Source organism: Lactuca sativa, chromosome 6, assembly GCF_002870075.4.
Source record: "Lactuca sativa cultivar Salinas chromosome 6, Lsat_Salinas_v11, whole genome shotgun sequence".
Taxonomy (NCBI): domain Eukaryota; kingdom Viridiplantae; phylum Streptophyta; class Magnoliopsida; order Asterales; family Asteraceae; genus Lactuca; species Lactuca sativa.
The window spans coordinates 133,487,206-133,512,115 of NC_056628.2; the positions used below are offsets into that span (position 1 = coordinate 133,487,206).

At 36.7% G+C, this 24,910-nt stretch overlaps 2 long non-coding RNA genes and 1 pseudogene across 2 annotated transcripts; all 3 read left to right on the forward strand.

Annotated features, from left to right (window-relative positions):
* Window positions 1–510: 510 nt before the first annotated feature.
* LOC111905001 (U-box domain-containing protein 44-like) lies at window positions 511–3,585 on the forward strand (annotated as a pseudogene).
* Window positions 3,586–8,136: 4,551 nt separating this feature from the next.
* Window positions 8,137–9,260, forward strand: LOC111904999 (uncharacterized). The gene is made up of 2 exons (XR_002854706.3): window positions 8,137–8,621; window positions 8,730–9,260. It is a non-coding gene; the product is annotated as an uncharacterized LOC111904999 (long non-coding RNA).
* Window positions 9,261–22,434: 13,174 nt separating this feature from the next.
* Window positions 22,435–24,910, forward strand: LOC128126634 (uncharacterized). The gene is made up of 2 exons (XR_008224602.1): window positions 22,435–22,951; window positions 24,745–24,910. It is a non-coding gene; the product is annotated as an uncharacterized LOC128126634 (long non-coding RNA).

A 24,910-nucleotide genomic window follows, 5' to 3' on the forward strand; every position in this document is an offset into this window, starting at 1 on the left:
CCATATTAACTACGAACATGCTTGTCAAGTGGTTCCAGTAAGGCTTCAAGATGTTCTTCCTGCATCACTTAAATACAAATAATGAACTTCAAGAACATAAATACTAATTCTCAACTAATAAGATACAAAAATACCCGGACATTCTCTGTACAAATGGATACATAGGGAAGAACAAGAATTGCCACTTTTCTTATTGAAAACACTCTAAGTAACATCAAGATTTCTGTAACAAAACTTTTCCCAGCACTATGCCAAAAAGGACAAATGGTTAAGAAAAAGTGATTAAGTAGAAAAGATTTAGCACCCCATCCACCTGAAGGCAGTCCACCTGGAAAAACAGAACCTCAATTAACAAAATAAAATCGATTTAAAAGTTAAAGAAACTAGAAAATACAAATAGTTAAAAAGACTAGAGAAGTACCTGCCATGGATACAGTTTTGATATTCCTCGTTTTTTATATGTTATGCATAACTCAGAAAGGAGTATCATGAACTCAATGTGCAGTCATTATGCCTGTTAATAACATCCAGATGTGCAGCAAAGTGACAGTTCACAAAACATATAATCTGACCACAGATTCTCATCCTCAATCTAACTCCTCCCTGTTGAAACTAGTAATTTTATAAGTTGTTATTATTACATAACTAAAATTAAATGAGAATTTTATAAAGCAGTTACATTGAGCCTGAAGTTAGTTTAGATAAACCAACAATAAACTGTATGAAATAATTAAAAGAAAAAAAAAGTGAATATAAAGAAAGAAGTATTTTAGTAAGAGAAACTCGTTAGGGCGGCAACCGTTAGAACCGCTTCAATCGTTTTACTGTCTAATCACCGGCGACGTGATGGAAGATCCGGTGGAAACGCCGTCGGGGCATAGCTTTGAGAGGTACGCTATTGAGAAGTGGTTGGCGGAAGGGAATAATGGTTGTTCGATTACGAAGACGCCGTTGAAAGCATCGGGTTTGAGGACTAATAAGACGCTTCGTCAATCGATGGAAGAGTGGAGAGATAGAAACACGATGATTTTTATTGGTTCTATGAAGTCGCGGATTCTTTCTAATGAGGAGGAAGAAGTGATAGTGTCGTTAGGGAAGCTTCGAGTTTTGTGTTTGGAAAGAGAGCTTCATCAAGAATGGATGATGATGGAAGACTACTTGCCTGTTCTTGTTTTGCTTCTTTCTACCAAGAATTTTAAAGTTAGATCGCATGTTCTCGTTATTCTTCGCATCCTTGCAACCAACAACGATGACAGGAAGGTATGAATCAATTTAGAATCACATCAAAACACGTCTAAAGAATTAAAAGTTGATAATCTTTGATTGGTAACTTACAGGAAACCATAGCGAAAACGCATGATGGCATCAAATTGATTGTGTGTTCTCTAGCACGAAAGATCAAAGAAAGTAAGTTGGCATTGCAATTGCTCATGGAATTATCAGAAAATGAGGTGGCAAGAAACATAATTGGGAGTAGTCAAGGTTGCATACTTCTTCTTGTTACCATATCTTGTAGCGATGATTAAGGATGAGCAAAAGGACTGAACCGGCCGGAACCGGACCGGACCGGGGAACCGGCTTCGGCCGAAATCAAGAACCGAACCGGCCCGGCGGTTCTACCGGTTCCCGGTTCCTACCGGTTCTTGTCGTGTCTTCAAATGTTGGAACCGCTCCTTGAAAAATAGCATCATACGGTTCCGGTTTTTGCCGGTTCCACTGGTTCCGGTTAAATCGGTTCCGGTTCCTACCGATTCCCGGTTCCAAAAATCCACAAAAATAACGTCCCGGTCCCGGCCCGACCGGTTCCATCGGGTTCCGGTTCCGGTGCCGGTTCCCCGGTCCATATGCTCATCCCTAGCGATGATCCTCAAGCTGCCACTGACGCCAAAAAACTCTTGGATAATTACTCTTTTCTCCCTCAAAATATCATGCAAATGGCCAGAGCTAATTATTTTGAACCTCTACTTCACCTTCTTTCTTCAGGTAAACAATAATGTCTGTAATTAATGTTCAATAGAAATTGATGATGAAAAAACGAATCAACACAGGGTCTGAAACTGTTCAACAGGAAATGGCGGAGACATTATCAGAAGTTGATATGACAGATCATGGAAAACTTACAGTTTGTGAAAGCGGAGCAGTAGAGTCACTTGTTGCTATGCTTTCTCACGTTAATATAGAGATGAAGAAGGCTGCCATTTTAGCCCTGGAAAAACGCTCAGGTGTGCCACAAAATGGATTAAAAATGATCAAACAAGGTGCAGTGGATCTATTGTTTGGAATACTCTTCCATGAAAGCTTATCAATGCCGATTGTGGTTGAAAAGGTCGTAGCCACAATTATGAATCTAGCGTTATCGTTAACTTCCGGTGAACTAGATCAACATGAGATTCCATTTCTGGAATCGGAAGAAAATGTTTTTAAATTATTCTCGCTCATCTCAATAAACGGACCAAATGTTCAACAAAGTATTCTTCGAACATTCCTTGTAGTTTCTCAATCTCCTCCAGGTTCAAACATCAGGACAACTTTACGGAAGGTGAGTTTTCCAATTTTCTGTTTATCTCCTTTGATTACATCGTCAATCGGTGCTCATTTACGTTCAATTTCATCATCAGATCTCTTCGGTTCAAGTACTGGTTCAGTTATGCGAGCACGAAAACCCAGCCGTCCGATCGCCGTGAAGCTGTTATGTGGTTTGATAAAAGACGGGAGTGAGAATGACGAGACATTTCAGGAACACGTTGGGCCTAAATGTGTGGAGACTTTGTTGAGAATCATACCAGCTTCCGATAAAGTTGAAGAAGGCGTCGCTTCAATGGAAATCATCTCTAACCTTCCAAAAAACCCTCAAATGAAGCGATGGATTCTCTATGGCACAGCACTCGAATTGATCGTTTCCATCCTCACTAATCAATTTCAAAAACCGGAAATCATGATCGAAAGTGCTTCCAGAGCTCTTTGTTGATTCACCGTTTCATCAAATCCAGATCTGCAAAAAAAAAGTAGCGGAAACCGGGATTATCACTATGCTCGTACACTTGCCTGATTCTAGAGGATCTTTGACTAAACGGAACGTATCAATTTCACTCCGGCATTTCTCCGAGAGCTCCAGCAGCTTGACCCGACCCGTGGAGCCGAAATCAAGTTTATTTAGCTGTTGTTTGGCGTCACCGGAGCTAGGATGTACTGTTCACTCTGGAATTTGTGCAATTGATTCCCCTTCTATTGAAAAGAGCAGAAGAATTGAGAATTTCAGGAAAAATAACCACAGATGTGAATCACTTGTGATGTAGAAGCATACCTTGATCCATGTCTTCGCCTTTTCTTATCCATCCAATGGAGCTTCAATTTCACAAGCAATCGGGAACCATCATCATCAAATAATGATAACGTGGACATATCGAGGTTTTCAATAGAGCTAATCGGGAACCAACGAAGCTTCGTATGTGAGGTTTAGCAGAAGATGTTGGTTTATTATTGATGATGTTTTGGATTTCTTTAGGGTTTTTTTGAGCCAATCGGATGCATTAAACCCCTGAACCATATTTGAGCTAATCAGAAGAAGAGCAAACCCTTCCTCCTCCATAGCTTCATTCCTAGATTTAGGTTTCGTGGTAGGTTGGGTCGCTTTCTATTTCCTTAGCATCAAGCTCTGATTGTACATAACCCATAGTTTGACATGATATTAGGGCTTTTAGACTCCAAAAAGTTATTGTCGGCAATATTGAGATTAACCCTCGATATGATATTTTTCCTTTAATCAGGGTGGTTTATCCCTAATATAAGGAGAGTTTTTAGGGTTTGGTGGTGGCAATGGAATGCCTTAGGGTTTGCAGAGAGAAGGGGGGAGAGAATGAAGGGAGATCTACAGAAGAGAGTGGAAAGCGGGGTACTTCAAAATTTTAGAAATTTTAAGGATTTCATTTCCCCCTTTAAAAACGCATGTTTAAGTAAAAAATTATAAAGTGACATTTGTAGAGGGCGAACATTTAAGATAAGCGCCCTCCGTCTTTGTAATTTATTTTTTATTGGACACTAATTTTAGGGTATGCAAAAATGCTCGTCCTAAATTCTTCAAATTTCTAAAGATCTGACATTATTTTTAGAGCACGCCTTGTTGCGTATCATTAATAAGTGCGTGTCGTAAAAAGCGTGTCATTAAAGGTCTATTTTCTAGTAGATGAGAGCATTTCAAGGAGGTTCTTCCATAAGAAATCATCATCCTAGGTAAGTTGATGCTTATATCCATGGTTTAGCTTCTTGAATCTTTTATAAATCTCCTTCTAACTCGTGAAACTTCATGATCATGCTTCTTAGAACCTATCTAAGCGAAAGTCTTCTCAAGAAGCTGTCTAGGGCCAAAACCAACATCAAACTCTTCCATTTCTTTCTTCAAACCGAAACAACAAGCAAAGGTGAGTTCATACCCCTCTATTTTCGGTTTTCACAAGTTTTATGGGGGAGAATACAAGCAAAATGTGTATATCTATGTGTATGTGTATGTTATGTGTGATTTCATGTGTTTATATGGTAAATATTGTGCCAAAAAGGAAAGAAATCTCGAGATCTATAGCTCAAAGAGGAAAATAAACGTGATCTAAGATATATTACATTAAACAAGTCAAGAAAAATTACCCTCTAATGTAACAACGTAAATTTTCAAAACAATTTTTTTATTTTTAAAACATGGGTAGCCTATCGTTTGGATTTGCCAGCAGAGTTGGGGCAGATTCACAACACTTTCCATGTGTCGCAGCTGCGGAAGTGTATAGCCGATGAGTCGGCAGTGGTTCCATTAGAGGATATTCAGGTGGATGCGAGCCTGAATTATGCTGAGAGACCAGTGGCCATTAGAGATCGGAAAATCATGGTTCTGAGGAACAAGGAGGTACCCCTGGTTTTGGTTCAGTGGCAACATCGGAAGGGGTCCGAGATGACTTGGGAACCGGAGTGTGAGATGCGTGAGCAGCATCCAGAGTTATTTGCAGAGCAAGAGTTCGAGGGCGAAGTCTAGTTCTAGTAGGGGAGAATTGTAACAGCCGGATTCCAAGGTATTAATCAATTATTATTTTTGGTAAATTGTGAGTAGACTCGGCGAGTTGGAGCCTAGAACTCGTCGAGTATGATCGCGGATTTGGATGCGGGTTCGCGGCCGGACTCGGCGAGTCCACGCTGTTTAATGAAACCCTAATTTCTCGGCCCTGAGCCCTATTTAAAGGACCTTATAACCCTTCATTGCGGCTACCTTCGACCTTGAGAGCACCAGAGCATCTGAGAGTCCTTGTGAGTGAGAAAAGAGGCCATTATTCATCATCCTTGTGTGTGTTAGCAAGAAGGGAAGAGGAAGGCCAAGCTAGAAGTGTTGGGGAACTTGGATCTACTTCCATTTCGGCAGAGGAAGCTATTTGAGGTAATATTCAGAGCTTATTCTCGTGTTTTTATTGATATGGTCAAATCTAGGGTATCTTCTTGCCTTGTTTATCATGTAATTGGAGTGTGAGAGGTCCCATGGGGAAATGGTACCTAGATCTGGACCTTAGTAGGTCCAGAGAGTCCCAAATGCTCTGCTTTATGCCTTTCCTTTTGAGTTGGAGACTTAGGTTACCATTTTAGATGTCATTTCACCGAAAGAAGCCTTGTAGGCGTCGCATGGTAGCCAAGATAGTGACTTTACATGATGAATGTGCTTGGAAGGACTGGATCTATGAGTTAATGGAGCGGATCTGACCTCAGAAGCGAGTTTTAGTTGATGCATGGTATGGACTCGCTGAGTCTGAAGAACAGACTCGGCGAGTAGCATGAAGATTGTCCTTAACCACTCAGCGAGTGGTCTTGCCGAGTTAAGGTGTTGACTCAGTGAGTCAGAGAGGGTTGTCGAGTGGACTGAGTCAAATGGGACTCTCCGAGTTGTTCTTCAGACTCGGCGAGTTGAGTCGTGGTGGCCCCGCGATTCATGCCAGAAGGAACTCGTCGAGTCAGGGAAGTACTTGACGTGCCAGGAGAGGATCCGAGGGAGTCAGTGAATGTGTATAGACTCGCCGAGTCGCTTCGGTGCACTCGCCGAGTCCGGTCAAAGTTGACCATTGACCAGCGTTGACCAATGTTGACTTGTCAAGGGAAGTCAACCTTAGTTGTGAAAGTGTTAATTAGAAATATAAATTGTGTTATAGGAAGAGTATAGCTCGAGGGATCGAGCACGAGTGATTCCGGGATTTGCGAGTTAGCGAGATACACGAGGTGAGTCTTCTCACTATACTTTACCTTGAGTAGGTAACCAGAGTTATATGATACATTGTTTGTATGCTATATATGTGTTATGTGTTGCATTGCATTATTCTATGTGATTTATGCTGTGCATGTTTACAGAGTTAGAACCTGAGGGTTCACAGAGTTGGGTGCACGGACCCACAGAGTTATAGCCTCGAGTGGCTAATATGTGTTACATGTGGTATTTTGGGGAACTCACTAAGCTTTGTGCTTACAGTGTTTGGTGTTATTTGTTTCAGGTACTAGTGACGACCGTGGGAAGGCGCCGGCTTGATCAGTACACACGCATGGGATTTTATGATTTTGTGATCTTGGGATTATTGTACACTGGGATTGAATTTTGAACATGGGGGTTTTATGAATATTACAGGAATTATGTTTTATAAAATTTGAAAATTTTGTTTCGAAATTTACGTTGTTACATTAACCAATACATCAACTGAATTTTGGTTAGATAAACGGTAAAACAGAAACCATATATATACAAATATAAAATCAAAAGCATACATGAGTATCAAAAATATCCCACAAAATAAGAAAAAATAAGTATGAAAATACATAGGATCAACCCTCCAACCTACTCATTGTTGCTCTCATACTCACCCTTATCATCCTCCGTGTCATCCTCATTATCATCATCAGTATCCCCATGATGTGTTCCTGAAGGGCCATCACTATCATGACCAGGCTGAGCAGGTGGTGGAACAAAAGGACCCGACTGAGGAAAAGGTGGATAGTCCATGCCCAAATGCTACATCACCCCAGCAATCAAAGCCATGATACAATGACGCTCTTCATGTGGAGCATCCAGAAGGTGTATCACATTGGCTAAACTTGGCTCTGGCTTATCATGCTCCATATTCCTAGGTCTCTGACGCCTCTTGAAGGCAAGCTCGGGGATATGCTCCGGCTCCACCTGTCTAATCGGCTCCATAATATCATCATCTAGAACCCTCCACTGCCACCCAACTCCTTGAACCAACACGCATATCTTCCCTAAAGCGGTAGTACCCATGTCTCTGATAGGAATAGGATCCATCCCGCTAGAATCAACCTTATAAGATAGGGCCAACCGACTGACCTAATGACCTCCTCAAATACTGCTAGAGGCATGGAACCTAGAGTTATACCAGATAAATAGAGAGCAAGAGCCTAAATTGTGAATGTAAGATGCTAACTATCTTTGTGACTCTTGCATGTTTGTATGAGTCTGTATGGTAGTATATATGTGCTGACCAATTGGGTCTTATTTGTCACTACTGTGATATGTGTTACTCTTCGGTTAGTCTCCAGGGTTGCTGATAACCCCCATGCATGTTGTTTGCCCACTGAGATTTCGAGTAGTCTCCAGGGTTGTTGATAACCCACAGGGCGTGTTGTTTGCTCAATTAGATTTCAGGTAGTCTTCAGGGTTGCTGATAACCCATGGTTGCTCATTGGTGTTGTGTTTTATATGATATTTTTGGAAACTCGGTAAGATTTATGCTTACAATTTGTGGTTTAAATGTTTTCAGGTTTTCTTATATTAAAGCAGGGGCACAACTCAATTGCATCGCATCAATGAGAGACTTGTACACATGATAACTTTTAATGATACTCTGATAAATGTTTTAAGAATAAATGGTCATCTTTTAAGATTTTGTAGTTGAGATTTGAATAAACACTTACACTTTTATTTGAAAATTTTGAGTTGAAATTTGATACGTTACAGATGTTCAGCTTCATAGCTGCATATCTTCAAAGATCTCTGGATCTTTTATTCAAAGGATTTATCTTCAAATATCTCCACATATTTGTATTTCAGAAGCTTTATATGCCCAAAGCTCTTAAGATTTGTATATCTTCAAAGGTTTTGTCTCCAAAAACTTATATTACAATTTGATCTTCTTCTCAAACAAAGAAATACTAATAGGTTCTGGTGTTCTAAACACCAAGTACATATGATATAACTACAGTTTACTTACTCTATACTTCTAGGGCTCATTACTAGGGCTCATTATCAGTGAACAACATTCATACCCACTTGATACATTGGAATAATTGTTCTTAAAACCCATTTGATGAGAAAAAAAAAGAGGAGAAAATACAAATATTCTTCTCATTCAATTATATCACAACCACCATAAATTTCACCCGAAAGCATCAAAAGGCTCCAAATCTCACAATAGTGGTGACGATTATCCTGATATAGTAACCCTAAATCTTCACAGACTCTTTAACTAGAAGCAACCCAACGTGGTGTTCGCGAAATTGAAAATGGAGCACAATACCTTCGAGTTTTGAAGAAACTCATTCTAAGGCAACGCCACTACATAACCAAATCATTAGTCCTTTATGCAAACTCGATCCAGGTTCTCACTCTCAAATTACCTCAGTTTATACATGGTCGACGCACATAGAAACTCCAAAATCAAATAAGTGTTTCACTTCTGTAATCTCGATTCTCGTTTGTCTGATAGTAAAATCGACAGTATTTGGCTCCTACACTTGAAGATGCAGACGCATATTTAATCCTAGAGCTTGAAACATGAGGCTAATTTAAGCTACAGCTCCTGGGAAACGCACCATTGATGGCATTCTCTCGTCAATTGACTACAAAGACATACTCATCGGCTAACAAAAAGGGAGAAATGAGTCATGCGCACAAGGTGTTCGGCAAAATTCTCCAGAGAAGATTGTTGGGAAGAATACAAGCTTCTGATCGGTTCCTGATGCCATCTCCATATCCAAAAAAAATCGGATGATGTAACAAAGCGCTCAACGAAATGTAACAAAATGTTTTGCTTCTAGATTCTCTGGTAGATTTAACTGGCATAATGAAGGAGGAAGAATGAGCTATGCACATAAGGTGCTCGATGAAATTCTTAAGAACTAAAACATCATTTATTTAGCTTTTACACTTAACCTTTGCAAGGTCTTACATTCAAACAGCAACATTTTCACATCCATATATACTTTCCCGTCTTTCTAATAGATTTTCGTTAGCATTATTAAGATACTAGTTTATAACATGTGAGAACCACGGTTATAAAATTAATTAAACTTTCATGTTTAAGAGTCAAAATTATTAATCAATTATTTTAAATAAATTATTAGTTAAGAAATGTATATTTTTTAGTTATATAAAATTATAATCGTTGATTTAAATAAATACGTGAAGTTATATCACTTTATAATATGTATTAATTTAATTTAATTTTTTAATTTGATGTTATTAATTTAATATAATTAGAGTGAAAAAATTTAAAATTTAAAATTTAAAATGGATAACCAATTAATAATTTAATATAATTATAGTGAAAAATTTTAAATTTTAAATTTAAAATTGATAATTAATAGGTTGACAAGTGACATCATATGTAACATACAATGTTGATAAAGAGTTCTAATAATATAACACTTGGCAACAGGAGATTAAATCTATTCATTTATTACAATATGGATTCGCTCTCTTTTTAGTATATACATAGACCAAATAGGTAAATCCCCGAGGACAACTTAAACTTCTTTTCATATAAGATATCCTTACTATATAAAGTTGATTTTTTTTGGAAGAGACTATTAGCCACCATACTAGTTGCATGCTAACCAAGAACTTTCTCTAAAGTGGATTGACCTATGTCATTGTACAAAAAAATATAAAAAGATAAAAGAAGGAAAAAAGCATAGATAAACAAAGAAAAATGCTATAAATAACTTCTAGGAAACTGTGTGCCCATTTTGTTTTGAGCGTCTTTCCTATCTATTGACTCTACTATTCTTTATATAGCATGAAACATGATAAATTACTATTGTCCAAATGAATGAGACACAAGCATGCAAACACAAGCTAATGGATCATGAAGTCAAAGCTCCAATTCCTTACCTATGATACACATACTAGTATTTGCCACCGGAAGAAGTACCAACAAAAATGATATATGGCTCAATCGAATACCTCCGATACAATCATGCATATAACAAAACCCCCCAAGACATTATCTGGTTTCCACAAATCTCCATCAAACTGTGAAACAACCTTGCAACAAATTACAAATGACAAGCCTTATACCAAAATTCGTCACCCGCAGAAGCAACTCTTGAAAATTAATGACATACTCATATGCAAGTTCATACACCTTTTTGGTCGAACCAGCAATACAAGATAGCAACCTACACTTAGTCGTAGAAGGCCTAACAACCATACATTTGTCATTCTCGTTTCACCTTTTCCAAAATAAAAAAAAAAAGAATGGGGGGGGGGGGGGGGGGGGGGAGTAGAAGGGTTGATACAACATTGTGCAAAAGTATTATCTCCATTTCGTGGGCAAAGTTGAGCTACAAGACGAGTTGATATTGTGCATGATAGCATATCCCCGAGAGATTAAACTGTCATTTCGAACAGGAAGCTTGGCAACTCGATCCTTGCCATCAGCGCAACTGCCCGGTTCTTGCCACCATTCTGGCTGCCCAACTCTTGCTAGCAGCCCGACTACCAGTTCCTGCCACCAGTCCGACTGCCCAGCTCTTGCCAGCAGTGCGACTACTCGGTTCTCATCAGTAACTCGGTTGCCTAGATCTTGCAAGAAGCCAACCAATCTCTTAAAAACAAGTGCATTGCTTACCTCTCAACAACTCTGTTGCCCAACTTTTAGTAGCCTTATTGCCCAGCTCCTAATAGTTATGTTACCTAGCTCTTAGCAGCCATACTACCCGGTCTCTTAAGATCTATAATGCTCAACTTTCCATACTAGTTACCATTATATTACTACCTGGAATGATCACTCAGGGCAGACAATATGACAATAGGTTTCTTAGCCTCCACTCACAACGGTCCTACTCATTGGAGACACTAGAAGAGAGGGCCATACCAAGGACATGGAACGCCAAGAATAAGAAAAGACCTGAAGAAACTTAAGGCAAAGCCAGGCATAGGCTAGGACATTATGTAACCCCTACTCAGAAGGGATGACTACAAGTTAGCTCCTATTCAAAAGGGATAATTATGAATTATTTTCTTATATAATCACTTGCCTACCGGATGGGCTGACCACCCAGACTGACGCTTAAATACTAAATGTATTCACTTCTATAATAGTTCAAATATAACACATAATGTAAGACTCGAAAGGATTAAAACCTTAGTCTTAGAAGATGCTAGGCACATAAATTCATCTCATGTGTACTGACCAACAAGCCCAAAACCAGGGACTAGAGATAAGAATCTTAATCCCAGAAGATGCTTAGTATCTAAATCATCTCACGTGCACTAATTAGTAGACCCAAAACCAGGGACCCAGATATAACAATCTCAATCCTAGAAGATACCTGGTTTCCAAGCCCATCTCATTTATACTGACTAGCAGCTCCGAAAGCAGAGGATCATAAATGCCAACCTCAGCTTCAAAAGCAATTAGACATTCGGGCTCATATACAAGCCAACAGGCTTCAACGTCAAAACAGAAGAATAAACAATTACACAAATAAGAATATCTCAACAAAAAGCAACTAAAAGCAAATAAGATACAGGACAAAACATGAAAAGCTACCCAAAAATAAATGCCAAGGATTAATCTAGACCAACAACGCGACCGAGGGTTCCCCACGACAGTTGCCCCAAGAGAGTTTCACGTCCGCGAGCATCCACACAACAAAGGATGCTCGTACAGGGCAAAACCCCACAACGAATACTTCTAGCCTCACGAAAAACCTAACAGATCCAAGCGAAAAGGAGTAAGCTCAGAGCATTACCACCTGAACCAATCGTAGCTCTAACGTGACGCAGAACATGATTACCCAGTCAGCGCGCCCGATCCTGTCGGGTATGACGCCCTTGTCCAATGTACAGACCAACAGGAAACCTAATAGTAAGTATAAAAAATGAATGATCGATTAGATTCAAACAAGTAAAAGAATCAAACACAAAAAGAAAATCAATAGCTCCTGTAGTTGTGTAGACAACTCTTTCATCTCTGGTGGTGCTAATCGATAAGGTTCCTTGGCTATTAGAGTCGCACCTGGAACCAGATCAATATGGAACTCAACCTGCCTCTCCGGAGGCACTCTAGGAAAGTCCTCTGGGAACACATATGAATACTCTTGAACAACCGACACGTCATCAATTGGCCTCTTTCTCTCCTACCTGGAGTCCAATACATAATCCATAAAACTAGAACAACCATGCTGCAGGTATCACTTAGCTCTCACAACTGAAAAAAGATCTAGTCCACGCTGAGCATCCTCACCATAAATAACTACTTCTCCCCCACTTGGGGTTCGAACTCGAACTAACCGGTGCTCGCAATCAATCATCACCCATTAGGGCTCAACCAATCCATCCCCATGATCACCTTTCTCCCGTGCAAAGGAATAGGAACCAAATCAATTGGATACCGCTCGCTAAATAACTCCAACACACAACCCCGATGAACCCTCGATAGATGTATTGGACAATCGTTGGCAATCTCTACCTATAATGGATAATCAAACTCCCCTGGAGAGTCACCTAATCTATTGCTAAGTGCGAGAGATAAAAACGATCGGGTGGTGCTCGAATCAAATAGAACTAAAGTTGGAACACTGTTCACAAGGAACGTCCCTATATAACATCAAATACATAATAAGTATAAACACCAAATTAGTAAATGAGATAGGGATAAAATACATACCAATAAACACATATGGCGTTGTACGAGCTTCCTCGACTAACAACTGGAAACCTCATCTCCTCATTGTTGGGTTTTGAGCATTCTAACACTCCTAAGTGTACATGCAACCCTAAATACCTTGGATCTATGTTTTCTCTATTATACATGAAAATATGAACTTCCAAGGTAGTATCCTAATCTAGCATAAAAAACAATGAAAATAACAAGATAGAATACATACCTCTTTGATGTAGAAAGTCATCATGAAGCTTGAGTGCCTAGTGCCCCAAGTGTGACACCTCAAATGGTTCACACTACCTCAATTGCTTTTGGAATAACCTTGAGAGAAATGAGGAACACTTGAAATCGGCTAGCCTTTCTCTAGAATGATACTAGTGCCAATTTTGGTCAAGAATAAGATGCATATAGAGTTAGGGTTACACCATGTAAACCCTAATTGACATGGCCTTTCATTTCCATGATCCATGGGTACCAAAACACCATGGAGCATCATATGGGTTTTAGCCCAACTAGATAATCCATGGAGCAGTAGCCCACTATATAAGTATGGATGATTTACACAATCAACCCATATATTTAATTAGTCTTCTTTTGATCACTTAATTAATCCTAGATTAATTTTTGATCAATACTAATTAAATAATCTTATTTATATATTAGAACTTATAATATATTAACCAACCTTAAGTGTTATTTCTCTCATTATAGTCTATCCAAATGCATGATGCCATGCAACCCAAATGGACCATGCCGGGTCGGGTCAAGTCTTACCAATTATAGTTATGGACTTAGACATTAATCCAACAATCTCCCACTTGGATAAGTCTAAAACTATTATTGCGTATGACTTCAAGAAACGACTGGCAATCGTAGCTCTCAAAAGCTTTTGTCGAACTCTGACCTTGTAGATGAACTCTGACCTTTGTCAATGACTTGTCCATTAGATAAGGGATCGTATATTCCTCCATTCTAGATATCATATAGACTGAGAGATGGATTATAATCATTCTCTCTGTCCATTTGTTGTTTCCCGATTTCTAATTTATGACGATTGACTAATTGAACAAATCAAATCAGTCCTGGCCCGGCCGAGCATTTCCATTTGTCATCATCAAATCATTAAGGGGCCCACAGATATCGCTTTTATCCTGAAGGTAAAATGAATGGATAAACTTTGACTCATATGGCTTGTTCTACTACTCGTTGAATCATACACAAAGGCACGTTTTATAACACTGAGTTATCGAATGCGTTTTCGTGCAATCAATGTACAACTAACTCATAGTAACAACTCATATCTCTAAGTTTGAAGAATATAAGATATTATCGTCTCATGATCACTCGTGATAAAATCCATGAAGTGATTCCAATGAGCACGGGTTGAATCCAATACTCATAACTTATGAGCACTCATGAGTGTTGTAGCCCTTTGTCCAACATATTAGACCTCTACAAGCCAACCCATGACAGTCTTAATTCAGATCTACCTCCAACATATGACCAACTGTGGATGGTTTGAATAACTTAGTCATCCAGAACAATGACCTAGTTTATTCTGGAAGTCAAAACATGCAAAATGAAACACAAGAATAATTAAATCAAATATGGTATCAAAACCTATGAACATAAATAAAACATCTTTTATTTATCACCATATGATTACACATTATTCATTATATACTGTTTCAGCTATCAACTTTATTCTTGAATTTAAAACAATAGTTGTCCCATGCTCCAATCATGTACACTATGTTTTCTAAACACTAGTCACGCCATACACCAAGTATGCATAGTATGTTTGTCTATGATATTTACTTTGTGAAATAGATCAATTGAACATAACTCCAATGATCCTCTTTTCACAGTCCCAAATCCTTACTGCAAATACAAGAATTCCAAATTCATGCCATTTACTGAAATCTGTTAGATTCTAAACTTATATGCATTGATCCTCTTGTAATGATTATGCACAAAGTCAGAAAGACTTGACAACATCCATTACAGAGCATTCCAAAGGAGTTCAGCTCCTTGGAAACATCCTTCTTGCATTGAGTTTCCTAATCTTACATAGATTGAATAATTTTTAACCTTGAAACATTTCCATAGTCCATTTTGACTATCACTTCTAAACAAGAGTTGCCTCCTTACAGATTATGTCAATATGGTCCTTCCAGAATTATCACTATACTTCCAACTGTCCTTGAGCAACCAATCTTGGGTAAACCTTAGATTATCCTCGACAATTGTTTAATCCTTTTAGTCATATCCAATTCTAGACCTTTTCCCTTCTTAATGCCCCAGGCATTTGGAAAATTTTTAGAAAGGATGAATATAGCACATGTAATCGATCCTATATCTGAAGCATATGGGACACGATTCATGATTTCTCACTTAAAGACTAAACCAGTCTTTTGCTATAACATTTCCATTTCTATTTTCCAAGTTCTCATAATTCAGATTATGAAAAGGGATGTCGTAATCATAATCGAACTTTAGAAAGCAAATAATGGAACCATATACTGAATTTCCTTATGTTGAGCCATTCCAACATGACATTCATATATATATATATATATATATATATATATATATATATATATATATATATATATATATATATCCTTGATGAAATACAATTAAAACCTCAATCTAAGATTTTAGATTTGAGATGAAGTATAATTTCCTCTCCGTTAATTATAGCAAAACAACTCTTTCCCAATTGAAACTTTTGTTTTCTATAATTAACATTGCCAACTTGCAACCTTTATCATAATTATCATGCTCCCACTAACATGATTATTATTAGCATAACACTTATGCTCCCACTAGCTTTGATATGTACTCAGAAATTAGTTGACTTTCTTACCAAAGTTCAGATTTCTGATACTAGATTGTTTTGATAAAACTTTATCAAAATCATACACCTCTTTTAGATAGCTCACAGGTGTGTCTGAACAATTTTAGAACTATGAAAAGGGATGTCGTAATCATAGTCTCAATTGTTTAGACCTTTTTTTCACTTCTCACAAGTCCATGTTAGTGTGTCGGTTAACCACACAGCTCCACTAACGACTTTGAGAATGCAAATATCACAATTGCTATCTACTTCAAATCTACTTGGTGGAAGTGTTTCCTCACCATCATTTTCATGAATCGGAGAGAAACCTTATATTTACTAGTGTATGTGTTCTTATCCATGTGAATTGTCAAAACCATAGTCACAAGACAAGGATAATGACAAATCCAAACTCATATGGACTGAACTCAATCTTAATTTCTTGCCACCTGGCAGCTCAAGGGCCTGCCATTGCTTCCAAGTTGTTGTGCAACCAATTGAGAACTCTAAGAACTCATATGCAAAGCCAACTTTAATTGGAATGGGCACAGAATATGTCAACACGATAGGTTATAAACCTCAAGTCGTGTGCTAGTGAAGAACTTCAGGGTTTATTCTTGATTAGTTCTTGAGACTTTCAAGACCTTAAAGACTCCCACTGTCCTCTTGACATATAATACTTCCTTGTCAAACATCTAAGAGATAGTGCGGATTCTAATCAAGACAAACACTTCACACAATTGGCCTTAGTTGGTCTCTGTTTTATCCAAAACATCACAACTTACCAATTTCAAATGTACAAGAGTAGAAAACTTTTACTCTTACATTTGATGATTGTTTTAAACCTTATTTAAGACATGTCACTCAAGTTACAATCTTAGAGTATAACTCTAAGAATTGTTTTTGGAACGAAGTATGAATCATTTTCTTGATTTAACCACTTCAACAATTCAAAACCCCTCTTCTTAACTAACAGAATCCACTTAGAGGATGAATTGTGATAAGGTCTCTAAATCATTAAGATGATCATATAACATGATACTAAAGTACTCTCCCATCTTTTCAGATTTGAGAAACTTTTATCCTTCTACCTAAGTTGATTTTTCTTATTCGCTCTGCCTTACATTGGAACCTTTTCTAATGTCTCAGAATTACACTTAAGCTTGTAAGTATAACCATATTTACTGAGCTTTAGTAAATTATAACGAATAATCTTATCAATCTTTTGTGGTGGACTTAGCCAGTGCACAAGAATGTGTACTCGATCCCTTAGTCCTTTACATGACTCACACATCCATGTGAACAAGTAATTAGTCTTAATTTTCCAATACTTGAAAGTTCTCATTCATCATGCTATACAACTTGCATGATTCCAACTTCCGGTCCAATTGAAACTTGGGTGATGAGAATCTTTCCTTATTTGGTAAATTTAGACATTACCACAAATGAAAGAATCAATTTCATATTTCCACTCTTGCTATTAATGTAATTTTATAAGCAACAAAAATTCTCACAGATGTCATTGTAAGGATATTTTAAATTAAATAAAATCAGAAATTTTCCTTTTATTTTAAAAACTTTGCAGAAGAACTTATCCTTACAATCCATATGAAAACTTGTTGTTATCTATTCCTAAGCAATATCTCATAACTCCTAGGAAGTAGCTCAAGAATCCAATCTTCAAACTATGCGATAGAAATCCATCTACGCGATCAGATTCAACATATTCTTTCTTTAAGTTTCTTTACTTTCTTTGATTCTTAAAACATCAACATGTGACCTAGTCACATCATGTATCAAGAATCTCAGAATAGAAACTTAGCAGAGTTAGATAGTGGATTTTACCTGAAGTAGAGTCAAACTTATTGACTTTAACATACTTAGGTAAAATTGGCAGCTTTGCAACTAATGCTCCTTCCTTTGGCAATGAACCCTTGATAATGGGACTATCTCAGACTTATCCTCTCTCTTTACCATTTGGTGAACCGAGTTGACTTTGGCTGATCCCTTTCCATTGGGGAGAGAGAGCTTTACTGGATTTCCAATGTCATCATTCTCAATGTCCATAAAGTTTTAGGAAGTTGATCTTAGCAAATAGATAAGATCATTAAGGGTATTGTCATAGTCTGTTTCATAGGATTCCCAAATGAACTCACTATGTGACTTAGACAGTAGTTGAGCCACCAACTTTGTCAAGACTTTGACACCCAACTCTCCCGGCTTGTCAATATGTGACTACATCTCCAAAATGTGATCACACATAGACCTTTGCTTGCCAATAGGGCTTGAGTGACCTTAAACTTTTCAAGAACATGTGGGTTAGGGAGAATAACTGGAGGAGGTGAAAGAAATATGATTTCCATGGTACATCATCTTCATTTAGGAAAGCTTGTTTCAAGAGATTTGGGAAGATCATAGATGTCTAAACCAGACATCTTTTAGGAGATATTCAAGATAGTTGATCTAAAGTCCTTAATATGACACCCAATATGAAATATTAAGGCTAGGACCCAACAAACTATTTTATAACTTAGAAGAGGGATGCCGTAATCCAAGCTATAAAATATTTAAAGGTAGGTGAATGACGATTTACCAATTTCCACCAAGATAAACGAAATGTATTATTAGGATTTGAAACTCCTAGATCTTTTGAGATTCATTGAACTTTTCCATGGCATGTTTCAATCTCGAGTGTGCCCTTCAGGTTTTGTGACTGGGATGCCAAGGATCACAAAACAAGGTGTGAAGTAACCATGCAAATTACTTGGTACGCTTAAGTGTTTACACCTCAATCGATGTGCCGGTTAACCACACACGCTCCATCGATACTATGATAAACATTAAGTTACCCTTTGCCTACCTTGTTAAATACGAGTTAGTGTGCCATTTAACCACACACGCTCCACTAACCGACTTAAACAAAGTGCAAAGTGTAATTTCATGGATTAGCACCTTATTCACATTTTCCTAAGTAACTAAGATTGGGTATTAATAAAAGGTCTAGTTACTTAGTATTTATCATTAATACTTTTAATGAAGGGGGAATTCTAGTCATTGTACTACCCGTTCGGCTGACGACCCTCCACCGGTCAAGGAAGTGGTGGGTGAGAGTGGACACCCATTAAACTGTTATTTTATAGGCAGTAGCCTTATACTCCCCTTATAGACCGGCTTCGTGAATGAGGCCTACTAACGGTAAGACTGACTTTACTCTTATACATATATATAAATATTATTAACTTATAATATTATAAAGTATAAGGGTTGAATATTAACTTTTAAAATTCTAAGTGCTAACTTGGAATTAAAGTATTCATAAGTGAAAACTTTTCAAATTCCAAAACTTGAGGGCAAGTTTTGAAACTATTCAAAACTAATTAATTCCATAATCTATGTGTTTAAAGTAGTTTTAATCCAAAAACTCTTCAAGTTCCATAACTTGAGGACAAGTTATGGAAGACTTTAAACTAATAAAAGAATTAACTTTTCTTTATTTTATAACTTATGGAATTAATTAAGGTTACACATTTTATTACTTAATGAAGTGACTCTTGAACTTCCATAACTTGAGGACAAGTTATGGAGTCATAAAACCATTCAATGAGACAAGACTCTTCATTTTGTAACCTTTGCCAACTTTTATGAGTTTTATGAAACTTAAATGTGACTTTTCATATAACTTGAGGACAAGTTACAAAAACACATTTTAGAATCAACTCTTAGATTAATTTGGATTGAAAACAACAATTTCACATAACTTCCTATTAATCTAAGCAACTCATAAGAACAAGATAATTCAAATCAAACTTTTTCATGTAATTAGTCTAAACGTTAAACTAATACAAAACATGAATCTATTGAAAATTATCTTCGAAATTGGATTAGCATGAACATTACCACATCAAAAACAAGTTTATAAGTCCAAAAACATCTTAGGGTAATGTTCCTAGTCCAATTCCAGCCAAAAAAGCCGAATATATGTTGTCTAGGGCTCCTACTCGTCGAGTGCATGAACCTACTCGACGAGTAGGATGATTTTACTCATGGACTCGGCGATTTCATCAGTGGACTCGGCGAGTCCAGTGCCCAGAAAGCCAGAAAATCGAGTTTTTCAGCATTTTTCAGCATTTGCATCAAGTATAATTGAAAACAAGCCTAGGCTCTGATACCACTGTTGGGTTTTGAGCATTCTTACACTCCTAAGTGTACATGCAACCCTAAATACCTTGGATCTATGTTTTCTCTATTATACATGCAAATATGAACTTCCAAGGTAGTATCCTAATCTAGCATACAAAACAATGAATATAACAAGATAGAATACATACCTCTTTGATGTAGAAAGTCTTCATGAAGCTTGAGTGCCTAGTGCCCCAAGTGTGACACCTCAAATGGTTCACACAACATAAATTGCTTTTGGAATGACCTTGAGAGAAATGTAGAACACTTGAAATCGGCTAGCCCTTCTCTAGAATGATACTAGTGCCAATTTTGGTCAAGAATAAGATGCATATATAGTTAGGGTTACAACATGTAAACCCTAATTGACATGGCCTTTCATTTCCATGATCCATGGGTACCAAAACACCATGGAGCATCATATGGGTTTTAGCCCAACTGGATAATCCATGGAGCATTAGCCCACTATATAAGTATGGATGATTTACACAATCAACCCATATATTTAATTAGTCTTCTTTTGGTCACTTAATTAATCCTAGATTAATTCTTGATCAATACTAATTAAATAATCTTATTAATATATTAGAACTTATAATATATTAACCAACCTTAAGTGTTATTTCTCTCATTATAGTCTATCCAAATGCATGATGCCATGCAACCCAAATGGACCATGCCGGGTCGGGTCAAGTCTTACCAATTATAGTTATGGACTTAGACATTAATCCAACAATCTCCCACTTGGATAAGTCTAAAACTATTATTGCGTATGACTTCAAGAAACGACTGGCAATCGTAGCTCTCAAAAGCTTCTGTCGAACTCTGACCTTGTAGATGAACTCTGACCTTTGTCAATGACTTGTCCATTAGATAAGGGATCGTATATTCCTCCATTCTAGATATCATATGGACTGAGAGATGGATTATAATCATTCTCTCTATCCATTTGTTGTTTCCTGATTTCCGATTTATGACGACTGACTACTTGAACAAATCAAATCAGTCATGGCTCGGCCGAGCATTTCCATTTGTCATCATCAAATCATCGAGGGGCCCACAGATATCGCTTTTATCCTGAAGGTAAAATGAATGGATAAACTTTGACTCATATGGCTTGTTCTACTACTCGTTGAATCATACACAAAGGCACGTTTTATAACACTGAGTTATCGAATGCGTTTTCGTGCAATCAATGTACAACTAACTCATAGTAACAACTCATATCTCTAAGTGTGAAGAATATAAGATATTATCGTCTCATGATCACTCGTGATAAAATCCATGAAGTGATTCCAATGAGCGCGGGTGGAATCCAATACTCATAACTTATGAGCACTCATGAGTGTTGTAGCCCTTTGTCCAACATATTAGACCTCTACAAGCCAACCCATGACAGTCTTAATTCAGATCTACTTCCAACATATGACCAACTGTGGATGGTTTGAATAACTTAGTCATCCAGAACAATGACCTAGTTTATTCTGGAAGTCAAAACACGCAAAATGAAACACAAGAATAATTAAATCAAATATGGTATCAAAACCTATGAACATAAATAAAACATCTTTTATTTATCACCATATGATTACACATTATTCATTGTATATTGTTTCAGCTATCAACTTTATTCTTGAATTTAAAACAATAGTTGTCCCATGCTCAAATTGTAACAATTGGTAAAAATAGGAACGATCGTACGATGCTATCTTTTGATTATTAAGCAATATGAGTATTTTATTAAGAATGGTTGAAGGAATTTAACCTCTTTTATTTAAATAAGTTATTGTGAAATATAAAACAAGTAACTAATGATAATTCCGTTATGGTGTATGACTACGAACCATCACCAGTTTGTGAAATTAGCATATAACATCATTTAAACGCAACAAACTTAATTTTTGTATCAACATGTCTCTATTTGATAAGTAAGTTAGGTTCTATGTAAAACGTTTGCTTAATAGATGTGAAGGATCTAAATTTGACAAATATACGAACCAAAGTGACAAAACGTGTTTAACGATATGGTTAACCGGTTAAATGTCACGAAATTATACATTGCTCAATAAATTTTATATTTAAATAAATTAAAATATAAAATGAATTATTATAAGGTATAATTAAAATGTATTTAAGTGTTTTTGAATAAAAAGAATAAAACATAAACATTAAAGTTCAAATACACAAAAACTACATTGTTATTTTATACTAAGTATACATGTATGTATTTGTATATATGTATTATTATCTAGTGAATGACTAGTTATAAGTCATGAATTAAAATGATTTCATGTAAGTTTTATGATGTCTAAATCAATTAAGATAAGAGAATTGGTGGAGATAAGTGCCAACTTAACTAATAAGTGCTTAATCACTTAAGACATTTTACTAAGAATGTTTATTAATCCCTCTTCTAATTTTCGAGATTAAGACCTTCCCTCTCCTTAACTAGAACTCCTAACTAACTAAATAACTAGTAGTTAGTTAGTTAACTAACTCTATCTCTAAACAACCACCCAAGCAAGTGGCTAGACAAGATCACATCACTTAAACTCACATCCCATCACAAGCTAGTCTAGGTTTTGTCCCCTTATCCTCTTCCACCCTTTCCTCCTTCATAACCACGAAATTTCCTCTTCATTTTACCCTCATTTGACCAGCCAATACTCCAAGTAATTACTCTCAACCTTCATCTCATTTTCAAGCACAAGAACTTCCTTCCAAAGCCATCAAAACCATGAACTAAAGAGTTGCTGTCCCTTTTGTGTTTCAGCCACCATTTCACCCATCTACACCTTCCTTTTGCTTGATATTTTTACCACCAAATACCCCTGGAAGTTACTTGTTTTGATACTCAAAATTATTGATTCAAAACAGTGAGTAAACTACCCTTTTTCTTGCACTTTTGCTGTGAAATTTTCGTGACAGCAACATAGCCAAAAGAGTGGCTGTTTTGGAGCATCAAACCAACAACCAAAAGTTCATCTTCAACTTTCCATTCTTCAAGTATTCACATAAGGTGAGTTCATACCCCTACATTTACATGTTTTATTCAAGTTTTAAGGGGGGGAATACAAGTTAGAACACTAAACATAACTTAAATTTAAATGACAGCTTTCTACAGAAAAGTTGAGTCCTGTTCACGGACTGTTTTGACCATCTTAAACTTAATATCTTTCAAAACTGTACAATATGCAAATAGTTCAAGTTTATACCTTTCTAATGACTACTCGCACGCGTTCATACGATTTTTCTACAATTTATGGCGATTTTTATAAAACTGCCTGTCATTTCAGAAGTGATTTCGGACCAGTCTGTGAAGATGTTCATTTTCACACTAGTTTGAGACCACTAAAAATCATAATAAAAATTTGGAACAAAGTAGACTCATTTTATAAACTCTCAGAGGTGACGGATTCAGTTTTTGACTTACAAGGATTTTTCTATGAGTTTTCTAAAAACAGGGACAGTAAAGGGCAAAACTGTCAAAAGTGGTTTATACATTTATTAACACCTTCTAACATTTTTTAGCAATGTTTATACATTAAGGAAGTTAAAACACAATCATTTAAATATGTTTAATTACCTTTTGTAACAAAAGTGATAAGTACAAAAAGGTCTTTAGTATCAAACTTAAGGATTATTTCATGCAAAGTTTCTAATAAAAACGTAAGAATATGAACAACAATTACGAAACATGCCAAATCATCCTTTAAAACTTATACATATATATAACCATATACATATATATGTTTTGTTTACAAACTTGTCTTCTACACCAAAAATTTAACTTTACTCGTTTTTATCAAATGAATCACTTGTGATTTATTACTACTATGTGAAAACTCTTGTCATACTTCGCATGCACTAGATTTATACAAAGTATTTAGAAATTCCAAAGTATTCTTCGTTGCTAAACCGTTTTATACATTCTAAAAACTTATGATTTATGCTTTGTCAAACATTGTGAAAAAGGATAAACTTTGCATACAAAACTACTACTTTAATACAGACTTAGTTGAGAATCCATGAGACGTGTACATCTTCAAACACTGCCTTTTTGATAAAAGGTATCGCTACAAGTCCTGTCTATAACCAGAGTCTCCCGTTCGGAGAACGTGTCAAATGTGTATAGATCTATACGGGAAGTCATGATCCCGCGCCCTGACTGTTAGCTACAGTCCGTCTTTTGGGGTGACAGTTGTCATAACGCTACGACGCCTGAAGAACGTCGCTACAGGCATATTATGTTTAGTATGGTTATAAAACTCATCGGATATACAATTATTATGGTATTATGCTTTTGTGAAAGAGTAGCTATTAAAACTATTCTTCATCTAACAAATGCGATCTTCGTATAGCTTTATTATATAAAACTATGCCACACCTTTCGAGCACGTCGGTTGCTTGCGATTTTCGGTCTTAGAGACTGCCAGTTATGTCAGGAAAATAAGGGTTTTTCCTGTATACAAACCAAACAACTAATAGGAAAATAAGGGATTTTCTCGGTACAATTAGTTGCAACTTATAACATGAACATTCATATGCATTTCATACTTTTATAAGAAAATAAGGGTTTTTCTTGGAAAACACAACAAATCATACCTCAACCATTAGGGAAAATATGAGATTTTCTGGATCTAATACATTCATTTTCAACACAACAAATCATAACTCCTTACATTTGAAACAGTGCGTTTTCTGGAAAACATACACGAACTTTCGAATGGCGTACATTTTCTCAAAACACTACTTATGAACTCACCAACTTAATTGTTGACACTTTTTCTTTGAAATAACTTGTATTCTCAGGGAACCGCTAAGCAGATTTGGAAATCAACTTTTGGGGATTAACGTGCTGACGTTAATTACTTCTTTTGAAGGATGTTTTTGTATTTATCTTTTGAACAAGTAACGAATACGATTATGTAAACATTTTGGAAACTTTAATATATATGGTGGTGTGTACTTTCCTTTC